The sequence below is a fragment of the Amia ocellicauda genome, unplaced genomic scaffold, assembly GCF_036373705.1.
Source record: "Amia ocellicauda isolate fAmiCal2 unplaced genomic scaffold, fAmiCal2.hap1 HAP1_SCAFFOLD_159, whole genome shotgun sequence".
Classification (NCBI taxonomy): domain Eukaryota; kingdom Metazoa; phylum Chordata; class Actinopteri; order Amiiformes; family Amiidae; genus Amia; species Amia ocellicauda.
This window is the reverse complement of record NW_027102722.1, coordinates 42,197-59,465: the sequence shown is the minus strand read 5'-3', so window position 1 is coordinate 59,465 and position 17,269 is coordinate 42,197. Positions and strand designations below refer to the sequence as shown.

General features: G+C 42.7%; 5 non-coding genes across 5 annotated transcripts; all 5 read left to right on the top strand.

Moving 5' to 3' along the window:
- The first annotated feature begins 2,830 nt into the window (after positions 1–2,830).
- trnay-gua (transfer RNA tyrosine (anticodon GUA)) lies at positions 2,831–2,919 on the top strand. Its single transcript is given in 2 exon segments — positions 2,831–2,867; positions 2,884–2,919. It is a non-coding gene; the product is annotated as a tRNA-Tyr (tRNA).
- A 3,382-nt stretch (positions 2,920–6,301) lies between these two features.
- trnay-gua (transfer RNA tyrosine (anticodon GUA)) lies at positions 6,302–6,390 on the top strand. Its single transcript is given in 2 exon segments — positions 6,302–6,338; positions 6,355–6,390. It is a non-coding gene; the product is annotated as a tRNA-Tyr (tRNA).
- Positions 6,391–6,625: 235 nt separating this feature from the next.
- Positions 6,626–6,698, top strand: trnak-uuu (transfer RNA lysine (anticodon UUU)). The gene has a single exon. It is a non-coding gene; the product is annotated as a tRNA-Lys (tRNA).
- A 6,254-nt stretch (positions 6,699–12,952) lies between these two features.
- trnay-gua (transfer RNA tyrosine (anticodon GUA)) lies at positions 12,953–13,041 on the top strand. The gene is given in 2 exon segments: positions 12,953–12,989; positions 13,006–13,041. It is a non-coding gene; the product is annotated as a tRNA-Tyr (tRNA).
- Positions 13,042–13,276: 235 nt separating this feature from the next.
- Positions 13,277–13,349, top strand: trnak-uuu (transfer RNA lysine (anticodon UUU)). The gene has a single exon. It is a non-coding gene; the product is annotated as a tRNA-Lys (tRNA).
- The last annotated feature ends 3,920 nt before the right edge of the window (positions 13,350–17,269 follow it).

Below are 17,269 nucleotides of genomic sequence, written 5' to 3'. Positions count from 1 at the left end.
TCAGCAAAGAAACACAATTCTCCTGAGAACGACAATCATCGTGCCGATCGTAATCTCAGTGCATACCTGGATGCCCAACAAGCCAAGCCAGTGGTTCCCAAGCATTGTAATGCCACGGCACACTTTGCTGAGACCAAAAACCTTCGCGGCGCACCAACATGAAAAAAAAAAAAAGGATTAACTAGGTATTGTCTCACCTGAATGGCAACAGGCTGCTAAAACTATTATCACACGCACATTGCATGTTAAAGTATGTCAGTAAGGGAGTAATTAAAAGGGCAAATGTGTGAAGTGCAAGGAGTGGCCCTTAGTGGTTAAGTAAAAAAGTACACAGACAAACTAAATAATCCCTTGATACAAACCATTTATTTAGTGCAGACAGACCAAGACCAGCCACAATAAACTATTCGCAGTAAATATAAATTCACAGCAAAATAGGTTCAGTTCACAATATCCTATAACAAGCTGCACAAAGGCAGCGCTAGCAGTGGAAAGAACGAAGAACTGCAGGAGAAACGCCGGGGCTATTTAGAGCCCGATTATTCAACACAGAGGGGGAAAACCAAGGCCAAATGAGACTTAGAGGAACAGGAGACATCCAACAACAGTATAAAGATAAAAAGGAATTCACCACATGTCCCTTTAATCAATTGCCTTGCAGTTCCACTGTGTAGCGTTATGTTGGGTGTATTTTGATAAGAGCATTCGGGCTCTGAGCTGAAGCACTGATCTAAAGAAGACCTCTCCACCCCCAAAGTTATCAGATTTCCTTTGCTCATCAGCTTGGAACTGGTTTGCATCAAAGTGACAGTTTTGGGGAGGATGGCACCGAGAAGAGGCCAAATAGGTTGAATCCTGCTATGAGATGTCTGGAGAAAGGGGCCTGTAGGTGATAAAAACTCTTTGAAGTGGACGAGAGCCGAAATCCCGACATAGAGCTACGAACCCGGGCCAACCGGCATGTCCAAAAGATGGCATGGATTGACATCAGTCATAAATCAAGCCCCCCTCCATTAGGACACTGGGGGCTGAAACCGAAATCCAATCTCAAGAACTCAAGAACCAATCACCTATTGATCTGACAGACTATAAGGAACAGTGCACAGTCTCTCTCTCTCTCTCTCTCTCTCTCTCTTTCTCTCTCACCTGAACCAGTAACTTGCTGCCACAGCTCAACCTGTAGCTCTGTTGCCCAAACCGGAACCAGAAACCAACCAAGTCTTTGCCGGCAACAGAAGAGTTAAACTGGGAGAAGGAGATTGAGCCGTACGAAGAATTCTTTTAAAGGACTTTATTAAATAAAGAACTTTACAGACTGCGCATGCCCGCCTGTGCCCACCTGATCAGTGGAGTTTTACAGCTGGACAATTGAGTAAGTCGAATGTATATGAAAGTGTTCAGTCATTTAAATAGCTATTTGAGTCTTAAGAAACTTGACCCTTGGAACGAACAGGGCCCTGCTTTCCTCAAAGACTTTGTCTTCAAGTAACTACGGTGGAACCCTGCTTACAAAGAAGATTTTGTGCACAACCTTGGAGCCTTCAAACCAGTGGAAAATCTGTTTGGAAAAGACTCTAATTTCGCGAAACCCCAACTTCCAGGTGCATCGACTGAGTGGAAGTTCTCGGACAAAGCCGAACCGCACTGCCTTTGTTCCAAACCACACGGACCATGTGCCGTGTGCTGTGATCTGAGCCCGAAGACAGAGAGGCCTCTCTGCGACGAAGTTCAGATAAGTTTAACAGTTTGGAGTTCATGATTCATGACATTTGAGAAATCAATTAGAAATGTTATTCTGTGATTCATAACTCTAGAATGTGTAATATCATTTAGTTTTCTTAAATATAAATGTGTGTTGCATTAAACTGTTTTGTTGATAATTTTAGAAATAAAATCTGTCAACCCCGAGAAATATCTTCTCATTCCTGTTTAACTGTTTAGTCTGAAATTGACACAAGTCAATAGACGTTAGATTATTGGTGGCCCTGCCTATCCTTGATCATTGAATAATAATCAGTTAAGGGAAATTGTGGTAACAAGTAATGATAGGATCTTTCTCGGCACCTAAACGTAAATGAGACTGATATATATATAACGAGAAGTTACCTGACATAAATACTAACCTGCGTAGTTATTTAATGTCTGACTAACAATACTAACGAGAGACTCACCTTCGTCTTACTAACCGGTATTGTAGTTAATGTGTTTATAACCTTTTTTGTTTAACGATTTGTGTGTTATCATATGCGATCCCATGGTCTTTGATTTGGTCACGGAAGTGATTTGTCTTTGATTTGTTGATCTAGAGTTGAATTTTAATTAGCTTTTCCCTTTTGTATAATTAGTGTAGTGCTACATTTAGTCTTTGGTTTTGAATAAATTTAACAATTTATATCGTTGGAATTGGTGTCTGTGTCCAATTATTACAGAAATTGAGTTCTACAAGATTCCAGGATTCGTGATAAGGTGATACTATAAATTCACTTCTTAAATTGAAATTTATAAGTGTACCTTACGATACAACTGATAGCACTGCAACTCAGTGTAGGTGTGCGTTCAGTCCGGCAAACACAAAATTTCAGTTATGAAACGCTTTCTACAGGTGATGTATAAATGTAATATTTTCACACATTTGAATAAGTTTGATTTGATACAAGATTTATGAAGTTGACCAAACAAAATGACATAATATTTTTCAGGGGATAAAAATCTCACGACACAATTGGGTAGTCCTCACGGCACACGGGTTGAAAACCACTGAGCCAAGCCACGGTGCTTCTTGGCGTTGCACGGCCACTGAGACTGCCAGGGGAAGACAGTGAGAAGCTTCCCTTTGATAGCTCAGTTGGTAGAGTGGAGGACTGTAGGTTTCAGGCAGCGGGCATCCTTAGGTCGCTGGTTCAATTCCTGCTCGAAGGAAGGCGTGATTATGGTTTGACATCGGTTTTTTGACGAGCTCCCAAATGTCAAGCCATTGGAATTGCATGAGGACAAGGAGAAAACACCGGAAATTCGGATTTGCTGTGGAAAACTCGCATTGGCCAAACATCTCATATGCATGTGACCCTTTTCAATATCCAGCCTGGGCAAGTGTTGTCTTCCAGAGGCAAGTCAAGCCAGGAACTCTTAGAGATGTTTTTGCCGTTGACGACGTGTCACTTTAGAACAGCACAACATGCATCTCTACTTGACTTGGCACAATCTGTGAGGGTTGGGCCAACACAACGTGTCCACACATTTGCAGGCGTCTTGAAATACTTGGAATGACCTGTGGCCCCATGCCATGCAGAAGTCCACAGCTATGCGTGTCAGCATGCTCTGCTCCTCATCCCCAATGTGCCACTTGTAAGAACTGTGTAAAAAGCGACAGAGAACGTGATCAGCAAAGAAACACAATTCTCCTGAGAACGACAATCATCGTGCCGATCGTAATCTCAGTGCATACCTGGATGCCCAACAAGCCAAGCCAGTGGTTCCCAAGCGTTGTAATGCCACGGCACACTTTGCTGAGACCAAAAACCTTCGCGGCGCACCAACATGAAAAAAAAAAAAAAGGATTTACTAGGTATTGTCTCACCTGAATGGCAACAGGCTGCTAAAACTATTATCACATGCACATTGCATGTTAAAGTATGTCAGTAAGGGAGTAATTAAAAGGGCAAATGTGTGAAGTGCAAGGAGTGGCCCTTAGTGGTTAGGTAAAATAGTACACAGACAAACTAAATAATCCCTTGATACAAATCATTTATTTAGTGCAGACAGACCAAGACCAGCCACAATAAACTATTCGCAGTAAATATAAATTCACAGCAAAATAGGTTCAGTTCACAATATCCTATAACAAGCTGTATTTAACGAAGTGGTTAAACGTTACAAAGGGCATTACAATTGTTGAAAAACAATAGCACACGGATCAAACATGCTATCCCCGCCGTTTTATTCGATTTGATTAGACGTTTCGCGACCGAAATGTTTTGTGTGCAGACTGAATGCACACCTGAGCCGAGCACGATCACAATACATATCCACAGTTAATCTAAGCAGTATCATATTGTAACCGTTTCGGTCTGTTATCAACCCTTCCGGATCCAAAACCAGGAGTCAGACACCCTTTTCGGTGGACACGCTGTTGACTTCTCACAAGCACCATCTGCCTTCACAAAGGCAGCACTAGCAGTGGAAAGAACGAAGAACTGCAGGAGAAACGCCGGGGCTATTTAGAGCCCGATTATTCAACACAGAGGGGGGAAACCAAAGCCAAATGAGACAAAGTGACAGTTTTGGGGAGGATGGCACCGAGAAGAGGCCAAATAGGTTGAAACCTGCTATGAGATGTCTGGAGAAAGGGGCCTGTAGGTGATAAAAACTCTTTGAAGTGGACGAGAGCCGAAATCCCGACATAGAGCTACGAACCCGGGCCAACCGGCATTTCCAAAAGATGGCATGGATTGACATCAGTCATAAATCAAGCCCCCCTCCATTAGGACACTGGGGGCTGAAACCGAAATCCAATCTCAAGAACTCAAGAACCAATCACCTATTGATCTGACAGACTATAAGGAACAGTGCACAGTCTCTCTCTCTCTCTCTCTCTCTCTCTCTCTCTTTCTCTCTCACCTGAACCAGTAACTCGCTGCCACAGCTCAACCTGTAGCTCTGTTGCCCGAACCGGAACCAGAAACCAACCAAGTCTTTGCCAGCAACAGAAGAGTTAAACTGGGAGAAGGAGATTGAGCCGTACGAAGAATTCTTTTAAAGGACTTTATTAAATAAAGAACTTTACAGACTGCGCATGCCCGCCTGTGCCCACCTGATCAGTGGAGTTTTACAGCTGGACAATTGAGTAAGTCGAATGTATATGAAAGTGTTCAGTCATTTAAATAGCTATTTGAGTCTTAAGAAACTTGACCCTTGGAACGAACAGGGCCCTGCTTTCCTCAAAGACTTTGTCTTCAAGTAACTACGGTGGAACCCTGCTTACAAAGAAGATTTTGTGCACAACCTTGGAGCCTTCAAACCAGTGGAAAATCTGTTTGGAAAAGACTCTAATTTCGCGAAACCCCAACTTCCAGGTGCATCGACTGAGTGGAAGTTCTTGGACAAAGCCGAACCGCACTGCCTTTGTTCCAAACCACACGGACCATGTGCCGTGTGCTGTGATCTGAGCCCGAAGACAGAGAGGCCTCTCTGCGACGAAGTTCAGATAAGTTTAACAGTTTGGAGTTCATGATTCATGACATTTGAGAAATCAATTAGAAATGTTATTCTGTGATTCATAACTCTTGAATGTGTAATATCATTTAGTTTTCTTAAATATAAATGTGTGATGCATTAAACTGTTTTGTTGATAATTTTAGAAATAAAATCTGTCAACCCCGAGAAATATCTTCTCATTCCTGTTTAACTGTTTAGTCTGAAATTGACACAAGTCAATAGACGTTAGATTATTGGTGGCCCTGCCTATCCTTGATCATTGAATAATAATCAGTTAAGGGAAATTGTGGTAACAAGTAATGATAGGATCTTTCTCGGCACCTAAACGTAAATGAGACTGATATATATATCACGAGAAGTTACCTGACATAAATACTAACCTGCGTAGTTATTTAATGTCTGACTAACAATACTAACGAGAGACTCACCTTCGTCTTACTAACCGGTATTGTAGTTAATGTGTTTATAACCTTTTTTGTTTAACGATTTGTGTGTTATCATATGCGATCCCATGGTCTTTGATTTGGTCACGGAAGTGATTTGTCTTTGATTTGTTGATCTAGAGTTGAATTTTAATTAGCTTTTCCCTTTTGTATAATTAGTGTAGTGCTACATTTAGTCTTTGGTTTTGAATAAATTTAACAATTTATATCTTTGGAATTGGTGTCTGTGTCCAATTATTACAGAAATTGAGTTCTACAAGATTCCAGGATTCGTGATAAGGTGATACTATAAATTCACTTCTTAAATTGAAATTTATAAGTGTACCTTACAATACAACTGATAGCACTGCAACTCAGTGTAGGTGTGCGTTCAGTCCGGCAAACACAACATTTCAGTTATGAAACGCTTTCTACAGGTGATGTATAAATGTAATATTTTCACACATTTGAATAAGTTTGATTTGATACAAGATTTATGAAGTTGACCAAACAAAATGACATAATATTTTTCAGGGGATAAAAATCTCACGACACAATTGGGTAGTACTCACGGTACACGGGTTGAAAACCACTGAGCCAAGCCACGGTGCTTCTTGGCTTTGCACGGCCACAGAGACTTCCAGAGGAAGACGGTGAGAAGCTTCCCTTTGATAGCTCAGTTGGTAGAGTGGAGGACTGTAGGTTTCAGGCAGCGGGCTTCCTTAGGTCGCTGGTTCAATTCCGGCTCGAAGAAAGGCGTGATTATGGTTTGACATCGGTTTTGGACGAGCTCCCAAATGTCAAGCCATTGGAATTGCATGAGGACAAGGAAAAAACCCCGGAAATTCGGATTTGTTGTGGAGAACTCGCATTGCCCACACATCTCATATGCATGTGACCCTTTTCACCCTGAGCCCAGTTTTCTAAACCGTCCAGAAAGCGGTCTGGAAATATCATGAAGCCAACACATTGTGAAGCACCTCACTGAAGCCCGGGTAGTTCAGCCGGTAGAGCATCAGACTTTTAATCCGAGGGTCCAGGGTTCAAGTCCCTGTTTGGGTGCCTTGTTGACCGAGGGCCATGATGGTAAAATGACAATGAAATCTGCAGTTGCGTCTAGGCGAGGTGTCTAGTCCTCTTTGCTTCTTTCGGCAAATATCCAGCCTGTTGTCTTCCAGAGGCAAGTCAAGCCAGGAACTCTGAGAGATGTTTTTGCCGTTGACGACGTGTCACTTTAGAACAGCACAACATGCATCTCTACTTGACTTGGCACAATCTGTGAGGGTTGGGCCAACACAACGTGTCCACACATTTGCAGGCGTCTTGAAATACTTGGAATGACCTGTGGCCCCATGCCATGCAGAAGTCCACAGCTATGCGTGTCAGCATGCTCTGCTCCTCATCCCCAATGTGCCACTTGTAAGAACTGTGTAAAAAGCGACAGAGAACGTGATCAGCAAAGAAACACAATTCTCCTGAGAACGACAATCATCGTGCCGATCGTAATCTCAGTGCATACCTGGATGCCCAACAAGCCAAGCCAGTGGTTCCCAAGCGTTGTAATGCCACGGCACACTTTGCTGAGACCAAAAACCTTCGCGGCGCACCAACATGAAAAAATAAATAAAAGGATTTACTAGTTATTGTCTCAGCTGAATGGCAACAGGCTGCTAAAACTATTATCACACGCACATTGCATGTTAATGTATGTCAGTAAGGGAGTAATTAAAAGGGCAAATGTGTGAAGTGCAAGGAGTGGCCTTTAGTGGTTAGGTAAAAAAGTACACAGACAAACTAAATAATCCCTTGATACAAATCATTTATTTAGTGCAGACAGACCAAGACCAGCCACAATAAACTATTCGCAGTAAATATAAATTCACAGCAAAATAGGTTCAGTTCAAAATATCCTATAACAAGCTGTATGTAACGAAGTGGTTAAACGTTACAAAGGGCATTACAATTGTTGAAAAACAATAGCACACGGATCAAACATGCTATCCCCGCCATTTTATTCGATTTGATTAAACGTTTCGCGACCGAAATGTTTTGTGTGCGGACTGAACGCACACCTGAGCCGAGCACGATCACAATACATATCCACAGTTAATCTAAGCAGTATCATATTGTAACCGTTTCGGTCTGTTATCAACCCTTCCGGATCCAAAACCAGGAGTCAGACACCCTTTTCGGTGGACATGCTGTTGACTTCTCACAAGCACCATCTGCCTTCACAAAGGCAGCGCTAGCAGTGGAAAGAACGAAGAACTGCAGGAGAAACGCCGGGGCTATTTAGAGCCCGATTATTCAACACAGAGGGGGAAAACCAGGGCCAAATGAGACTTAGAGGAACAGGAGACATCCAACAACAGTATAAAGATAAAAAGGAATTCACCACATGTCCCTTTAATCAATTGCCTTGCAGTTCCACTGTGTAGCGTTATGTTGGGTGTATTTTGATAAGAGCATTTGGGCTCTGAGCTGAAGCACTGATCTAAAGAAGACCTCTCCACCCCCAAAGTTATCAGATTTCCTTTGCTCATCAGCTTGGAACCGGTTTGCATCAAAGTGACAGTTTTGGGGTGGATGGCACCGAGAAGAGGCCAAATAGGTTGAATCCTGCTATGAGATGTCTGGAGAAAGGGGCCTGTAGGTGATAAAAACTCTTTGAAGTGGACGAGAGCCGAAATCCCGACATAGAGCTACGAACCCGGGCCAACCGGCATTTCCAAAAGATGGCATGGATTGACATCAGTCATAAATCAAGCCCCCCTCCATTAGGACACTGGGGGCTGAAACCGAAATCCAATCTCAAGAACTCAAGAACCAATCACCTATTGATCTGACAGACTATAAGGAACAGTGCACAGTCTCTCTCTCTCTCTCTCTCTCTCTCTCTCTCACCTGAACCAGTAACTCGCTGCCACAGCTCAACCTGTAGCTCTGTTGCCCGAACCGGAACCAGAAACCAACCAAGTCTTTGCCGGCAACAGAAGAGTTAAACTGGGAGAAGGAGATTGAGCCGTACGAAGAATTCTTTTAAAGGACTTTATTAAATAAAGAACTTTACAGACTGCGCATGCCCGCCTGTGCCCACCTGATCAGTGGAGTTTTACAGCTGGACAATTGAGTAAGTCGAATGTATATGAAAGTGTTCAGTCATTTAAATAGCTATTTGAGTCTTAAGAAACTTGACCCTTGGAACGAACAGGGCCCTGCTTTCCTCAAAGACTTTGTCTTCAAGTAACTACGGTGGAACCCTGCTTACAAAGAAGATTTTGTGCACAACCTTGGAGCCTTCAAACCAGTGGAAAATCTGTTTGGAAAAGACTCTAATTTCGCGAAACCCCAACTTCCAGGTGCATCGACTGAGTGGAAGTTCTTGGACAAAGCCGAACCGCACTGCCTTTGTTCCAAACCACACGGACCATGTGCCGTGTGCTGTGATCTGAGCCCGAAGACAGAGAGGCCTCTCTGCGACGAAGTTCAGATAAGTTTAACAGTTTGGAGTTCATGATTCATGACATTTGAGAAATCAATTAGAAATGTTATTCTGTGATTCATAACTCTAGAATGTGTAATATCATTTAGTTTTCTTAAATATAAATGTGTGTTGCATTAAACTGTTTTGTTGATAATTTTAGAAATAAAATCTGTCAACCCCGAGAAATATCTTCTCATTCCTGTTTAACTGTTTAGTCTGAAATTGACACAAGTCAATAGACGTTAGATTATTGGTGGCCCTGCCTATCCTTGATCATTGAATAATAATCAGTTAAGGGAAATTGTGGTAACAAGTAATGATAGGATCTTTCTCGGCACCTAAACGTAAATGAGACTGATATATATATAACGAGAAGTTACCTGACATAAATACTAACCTGCGTAGTTATTTAATGTCTGACTAACAATACTAACGAGAGACTCACCTTCGTCTTACTAACCGGTATTGTAGTTAATGTGTTTATAACCTTTTTTGTTTAACGATTTGTGTGTTAGAGCATCAGACTTTTAATCTGAGGGTCCAGGGTTCGAGTCCCTGTTCGGGCGCCTTGTTGACCGAGGGCCATGATGGTGAAAAGCCTGGATGGCCTTCCAGGTGACAATGAAATATGCAGTTGCGTCTAGGCAAGGTGTCTAGTCCTATTTGCTTCTTTCGGCAAATATCCAGCCTGGGCAAGTGTTGTCTTCCAGAGGCAAGTCAAGCCAGGAACTCTGAGAGATGTTTTTGCCGTTGACGACGTGTCACTTTAGAACAGCACAACATGCATCTCTACTTGACTTGGCACAATCTGTGAGGGTTGGGCCAACACAACGTGTCCACACATTTGCAGGCGTCTTGAAATACTTGGAATGACCTGTGGCCCCATGCCATGCAGAAGTCCACAGCTATGCGTGTCAGCATGCTCTGCTCTTCATCCCCAATGTGCCACTTGTAAGAACTGTGTAAAAAGCGACAGAGAACGTGATCAGCAAAGAAACACAATTCTCCTGAGAACGACAATCATCGTGCCGATCGTAATCTCAGTGCATACCTGGATGCCCAACAAGCCAAGCCAGTGGTTCCCAAGCGTTGTAATGCCACGGCACACTTTGCTGAGACCAAAAACCTTCGCGGCGCACCAACATGAAAAAAAAAAAAAAGGATTTACTAGGTATTGTCTCACCTGAATGGCAACAGGCTGCTAAAACTATTATCACACGCACATTGCATGTTAAAGTATGTCAGTAAGGGAGTAATTAAAAGGGCAAATGTGTGAAGTGCAAGGAGTGGTCCTTAGTGGTTAGGTAAAAAAGTACACAGACAAACTAAATAATCCCTTGATACAAATCATTTATTTAGTGCAGACAGACCAAGACCAGCCACAATAAACTATTCGCAGTAAATATAAATTCACAGCAAAATAGGTTCAGTTCACAATATCCTATAACAAGCTGCACAAAGGCAGCGCTAGCAGTGGAAAGAACGAAGAACTGCAGGAGAAACGCCGGGGCTATTTAGAGCCCGATTATTCAACACAGAGGGGGAAAACCAAGGCCAAATGAGACTTAGAGGAACAGGAGACATCCAACAACAGTATAAAGATAAAAAGGAATTCACCACATGTCCCTTTAATCAATTGCCTTGCAGTTCCACTGTGTAGCGTTATGTTGGGTGTATTTTGATAAGAGCATTTGGGCTCTGAGCTGAAGCACTGATCTAAAGAAGACCTCTCCACCCCCAAAGTTATCAGATTTCCTTTGCTCATCAGCTTGGAACTGGTTTGCATCAAAGTGACAGTTTTGGGGAGGATGGCACCGAGAAGAGGCCAAATAGGTTGAATCCTGCTATGAGATGTCTGGAGAAAGGGGCCTGTAGGTGATAAAAACTCTTTGAAGTGGACGAGAGCCGAAATCCCGACATAGAGCTACGAACCCGGGCCAACCGGCATTTCCAAAAGATGGCATGGATTGACATCAGTCATAAATCAAGCCCCCCTCCATTAGGACACTGGGGGCTGAAACCGAAATCCAATCTCAAGAACTCAAGAACCAATCACCTATTGATCTGACAGACTATAAGGAACAGTGCACAGTCTCTCTCTCTCTCTCTCTCTCTCTCTCTTTCTCTCTCTCTCTCTTTCTCTCTCACCTGAACCAGTAACTCGCTGCCACAGCTCAACCTGTAGCTCTGTTGCCCGAACCGGAACCAGAAACCAACCAAGTCTTTGCCGGCAACAGAAGAGTTAAACTGGGAGAAGGAGATTGAGCCGTACGAAGAATTCTTTTAAAGGACTTTATTAAATAAAGAACTTTACAGACTGCGCATGCCCGCCTGTGCCCACCTGATCAGTGGAGTTTTACAGCTGGACAATTGAGTAAGTCGAATGTATATGAAAGTGTTCAGTCATTTAAATAGCTATTTGAGTCTTAAGAAACTTGACCCTTGGAACGAACAGGGCCCTGCTTTCCTCAAAGACTTTGTCTTCAAGTAACTACGGTGGAACCCTGCTTACAAAGAAGATTTTGTGCACAACCTTGGAGCCTTCAAACCAGTGGAAAATCTGTTTGGAAAAGACTCTAATTTCGCGAAACCCCAACTTCCAGGTGCATCGACTGAGTGGAAGTTCTTGGACAAAGCCGAACCGCACTGCCTTTGTTCCAAACCACACGGACCATGTGCCGTGTGCTGTGATCTGAGCCCGAAGACAGAGAGGCCTCTCTGCGACGAAGTTCAGATAAGTTTAACAGTTTGGAGTTCATGATTCATGACATTTGAGAAATCAATTAGAAATGTTATTCTGTGATTCATAACTCTAGAATGTGTAATATCATTTAGTTTTCTTAAATATAAATGTGTGTTGCATTAAACTGTTTTGTTGATAATTTTAGAAATAAAATCTGTCAACCCCGAGAAATATCTTCTCATTCCTGTTTAACTGTTTAGTATGAAATTGACACAAGTCAATAGACGTTAGATTATTGGTGGCCCTGCCTATCCTTGATCATTGAATAATAATCAGTTAAGGGAAATTGTGGTAACAAGTAACGATAGGATCTTTCTCGGCACCTAAACGTAAATGAGACTGATATATATATAACGAGAAGTTACCTGACATAAATACTAACCTGCGTAGTTATTTAATGTCTGACTAACAATACTAACGAGAGACTCACCTTCGTCTTACTAACCGGTATTGTAGTTAATGTGTTTATGACATTTTTTGTTTAACGATTTGTGTGTTATCATATGCGATCCCATGGTCTTTGATTTGGTCACGGAAGTGATTTGTCTTTGATTTGTTGATCTAGAGTTGAATTTTGATTAGCTTTTCCCTTTTGTATAATTAGTGTAGTGCTACATTTAGTCTTTGTTTTTGAATAAATTTAACAATTTATATCTTTGGAATTGGTGTCTGTGTCCAATTATTACAGAAATTGAGTTCTACAAGATTCCAGGATTCGTGATAAGGTGATACTATAAATTCACTTCTTAAATTGAAATTTATAAGTGTACCTTACGATACAACTGATAGCACTGCAACTCAGTGTAGGTGTGCGTTCAGTCCGGCAAACACAACATTTCAGTTATGAAACGCTTTCTACAGGTGATGTATAAATGTAATATTTTCACACATTTGAATAAGTTTGATTTGATACAAGATTTATGAAGTTGACCAAACAAAATGACATAATATTTTTCAGGGGATAAAAATCTCACGACACAATTGGGTAGTCCTCACGGCACACGGGTTGAAAACCACTGAGCCAAGCCACGGTGCTTCTTGGCTTTGCACGGCCACTGAGACTGCCAGGGGAAGATGGTGAGAAGCTTCACTTCGATAGCTCAGTTGGTAGAGCGGAGAACTGTAGGTTTCAGGCAGCGGGCATCCTTAGGTCGCTGGTTCAATTCCGGCTCGAAGGAAGGCGTGATTATGGTTTGACATCGGTTTTGGACGAGCTCCCAAATGTCAAGCCATTGGAATTGCATGAGGACAAGGAGAAAACACCGGAAATTCGGATTTGCTGTGGAGAACTCGCATTGCCCAAACATCTCATATGCATGTGACCCTTTTAACCCTGAGCCCAGTTTTCTAAACCGGCCAGAAAGCGGTCTGGAACAATCATGAAGCCAACACATTGTGAAGCACTTCACTGAAGCCCGGGTAGCTCAGCCGGTAGAGCATCAGACTTTTAATCTGAGGGTCCAGGGTTCGAGTCCCTGTTCGGGCGCCTTGTTGACCGAGAGCCATGATGGTGAAAAGCCTGGATGGCCTTCCAGGTGACAATGAAATATGCAGTTGCGTCTAGGCAAGGTGTCTAGTCCTCTTTGCTTCTTTCGGCAAATATCCAGCCTGGGCAAGTGTTGTCTTCCAGAGGCAAGTCAAGCCAGGAACTCTGAGAGATGTTTTTGCCGTTGACGACGTGTCACTTTAGAACAGCACAACATGCATCTCTACTTGACTTGGCACAATCTGTGAGGGTTTGGGCCAACACAACGTGTCCACACATTTGCAGGCGTCTTGAAATACTTGGAATGACCTGTGGCCCCATGCCATGCAGAAGTCCACAGCTATGCCTCATCCCCAATGTGCCACTTGTAAGAACTTTGTAAAAAGCGACAGAGAACATGATCAGCAAAGAAACACAATTCTCCTGAGAACGACAATCATCGTGCCGATCGTAATCTCAGTGCATACCTGGATGCCCAACAAGCCAAGCCAGTGGTTCCCAAGCGTTGTAATGCCACGGCACACTTTGCTGAGACCAAAAACCTTCGCGGCGCACCAACATGAAAAAAAAAAAAAAGGATTTACTAGGTATTGTCTCACCTGAATGGCAACAGGCTGCTAAAACTATTATCACACGCACATTGCATGTTAAAGTATGTCAGTAAGGGAGTAATTAAAAGGGCAAATGTGTGAAGTGCAAGGAGTGGCCCTTAGTGGTTAGGTAAAAAAGTACACAGACAAACTAAATAATCCCTTGATACAAATCATTTATTTAGTGCAGACAGACCAAGACCAGCCACAATAAACTATTCGCAGTAAATATAAATTCACAGCAAAATAGGTTCAGTTCACAATATCCTATAACAAGCTGCACAAAGGCATCGCTAGCAGTGGAAAGTACGAAGAACTGCAGAAGAAACGCCGGGGCTATTTAGAGCCCGATTATTCAACACAGAGGGGGGAAACCAAAGCCAAATGAGACTTAGAGGAACAGGAGACAGGCTCTGAGCTGAAGCACTGATCTAAAGAAGACCTCTCCACCCCCAAAGTTATCAGATTTCCTTTGCTCATCAGCTTGGAACTGGTTTGCATCAAAGTGACAGTTTTGGGGAGGATGGCACCGAGAAGAGGCCAAATAGGTTGAATCCTGCTATGAGATGTCTGGAGAAAGGGGCCTGTAGGTGATAAAAACTCTTTGAAGTGGACGAGAGCCGAAATCCCGACATAGAGCTACGAACCCGGGCCAACCAGCATTTCCAAATGATGGCATGGATTGACATCAGTCATAAATCAAGCCCCCCTCCATTAGGACACTGGGGGCTGAAACCGAAATCCAATCTCAAGAACTCAAGAACCAATCACCTATTGATCTGACAGACTATAAGGAACAGTGCACAGTCTCTCTCTCTCTCTCTCTCTCTCTCTCTCTTTCTCTCTCACCTGAACCAGTAACTCGCTGCCACAGCTCAACCTGTAGCTCTGTTGCCCGAACCGGAACCAGAAACCAACCAAGTCTTTGCCGGCAACAGAAGAGTTAAACTGGGAGAAGGAGATTGAGCCGTACGAAGAATTCTATTAAAGGACTATATTAAAGAAAGAACTTTACAGACTGCGCATGCCCGCCTGTGCCCACCTGATCAGTGGAGTTTTACAGCTGGACAATTGAGTAAGTCGAATGTATATGAAAGTGTTCAGTCATTTAAATAGCTATTTGAGTCTTAAGAAACTTGACCCTTGGAACGAACAGGGCCCTGCTTTCCTCAAAGACTTTGTCTTCAAGTAACTACGGTGGAACCCTGCTTACAAAGAAGATTTTGTGCACAACCTTGGAGCCTTCAAACCAGTGGAAAATCTGTTTGGAAAAGACTCTAATTTCGCGAAACCCCAATTTCCAGGTGCATCGACTGAGTGGAAGTTCTTGGACAAAGCCGAACCGCACTGCCTTTGTTCCAAACCACACGGACCATGTGCCGTGTGCTGTGATCTGAGCCCGAAGACAGAGAGGCCTCTCTGCGACGAAGTTCAGATAAGTTTAAAAGTTTGGAGTTCATGATTCATGACATTTGAGAAATCAATTAGAAATGTTATTCTGTGATTCAAAACTCTAGAATGTGTAATATCATTTAGTTTTCTTAAATATAAATGTGTGTTGCATTAAACTGTTTTGTTGATAATTTTAGAAATAAAATCTGTCAACCCCGAGAAATATCTTCTCATTCCTGTTTAACTGTTTAGTCTGAAATTGACACAAGTCAATAGACGTTAGATTATTGGTGGCCCTGCCTATCCTTGATCATTGAATAATAATCAGTTAAGGGAAATTGTGGTAACAAGTAATGATAGGATCTTTCTCGGCACCTAAACGTAAATGAGACTGATATATATATAACGAGAAGTTACCTGACATAAATACTAACCTGCGTAGTTATTTAATGTCTGACTAACAATACTAACGAGAGACTCACCTTCGTCTTACTAACCGGTATTGTAGTTAATGTGTTTATAACCTTTTTTGTTTAACGATTTGTGTGTTAGAGCATCAGACTTTTAATCTGAGGGTCCAGGGTTCGAGTCCCTGTTCGGGCGCCTTGTTGACCGAGGGCCATGATGGTGAAAAGCCTGGATGGCCTTCCAGGTGACAATGAAATATGCAGTTGCGTCTAGGCAAGGTTTCTAGTCCTCTTTGCTTCTCTCGGCAAATATCCAGCCTGGGCAAGTGTTGTCTTCCAGAGGCAAGTCAAGCCAGGAACTCTGAGAGATGTTTTTGCCGTTGACGACGTGTCACTTTAGAACAGCACAACATGCATCTCTACTTGACTTGGCACAATCTGTGAGGGTTGGGCCAACACAACGTGTCCACACATTTGCAGGCGTCTTGAAATACTTGGAATGACCTGTGGCCCCATGCCATGCAGAAGTCCACAGCTATGCGTGTCAGCATGCTCTGCTCTTCATCCCCAATGTGCCACTTGTAAGAACTGTGTAAAAAGCGACAGAGAACGTGATCAGCAAAGAAACACAATTCTCCTGAGAACGACAATCATCGTGCCGATCGTAATCTCAGTGCATACCTGGATGCCCAACAAGCCAAGCCAGTGGTTCCCAAGCGTTGTAATGCCACGGAACACTTTGCTGAGACCAAAAACCTTCGCGGCGCACCAACATGAAAAAAAAAAAAAAGGATTTACTAGGTATTGTCTCACCTGAATGGCAACAGGCTGCTAAAACTATTATCACACGCACATTGCATGTTAAAGTATGTCAGTAAGGGAGTAATTAAAAGGGCAAATGTGTGAAGTGCAAGGAGTGGCCCTTAGTGGTTAGGTAAAAAAGTACACAGACAAACTAAATAATCCCTTGATACAAATCATTTATTTAGTGCAGACAGACCAAGACCAGCCACAATAAACTATTCGCAGTAAATATAAATTCACAGCAAAATAGGTTCAGTTCACAATATCCTATAACAAGCTGTATTTAACGAAGTAGTTAAACGTTACAAAGGGCATTACAATTTTAGAAAAACAATAGCACACGGATCAAACATGCTATCCCTGCCATTTTATTCGATTTGATTAAACGTTTCGCGACCGAAATGTATTGTGTGCAGACTGAACGCACACCTGAGCCGAGCACGATCACAATACATATCCACAGTTAATCTAAGCAGTATCATATTGTAACCGTTTCGGTCTGTTATCAACCCTTCCGGATCCAAAACCAGGAGTCAGACACCCTTTTCGGTGGACATGCTGTTGACTTCTCACAAGCACCATCTGCCTTCACAAAGGCAGCGCTAGCAGTGGAAAGAACGAAGAACTGCAGGAGAAACGCCGGTGCTATTTAGAGCCCGATTATTCAACACAGAGGGGGAAAACCAAGGCCAAATGAGACTTAGAGGAACAGGAGACATCCAACAAC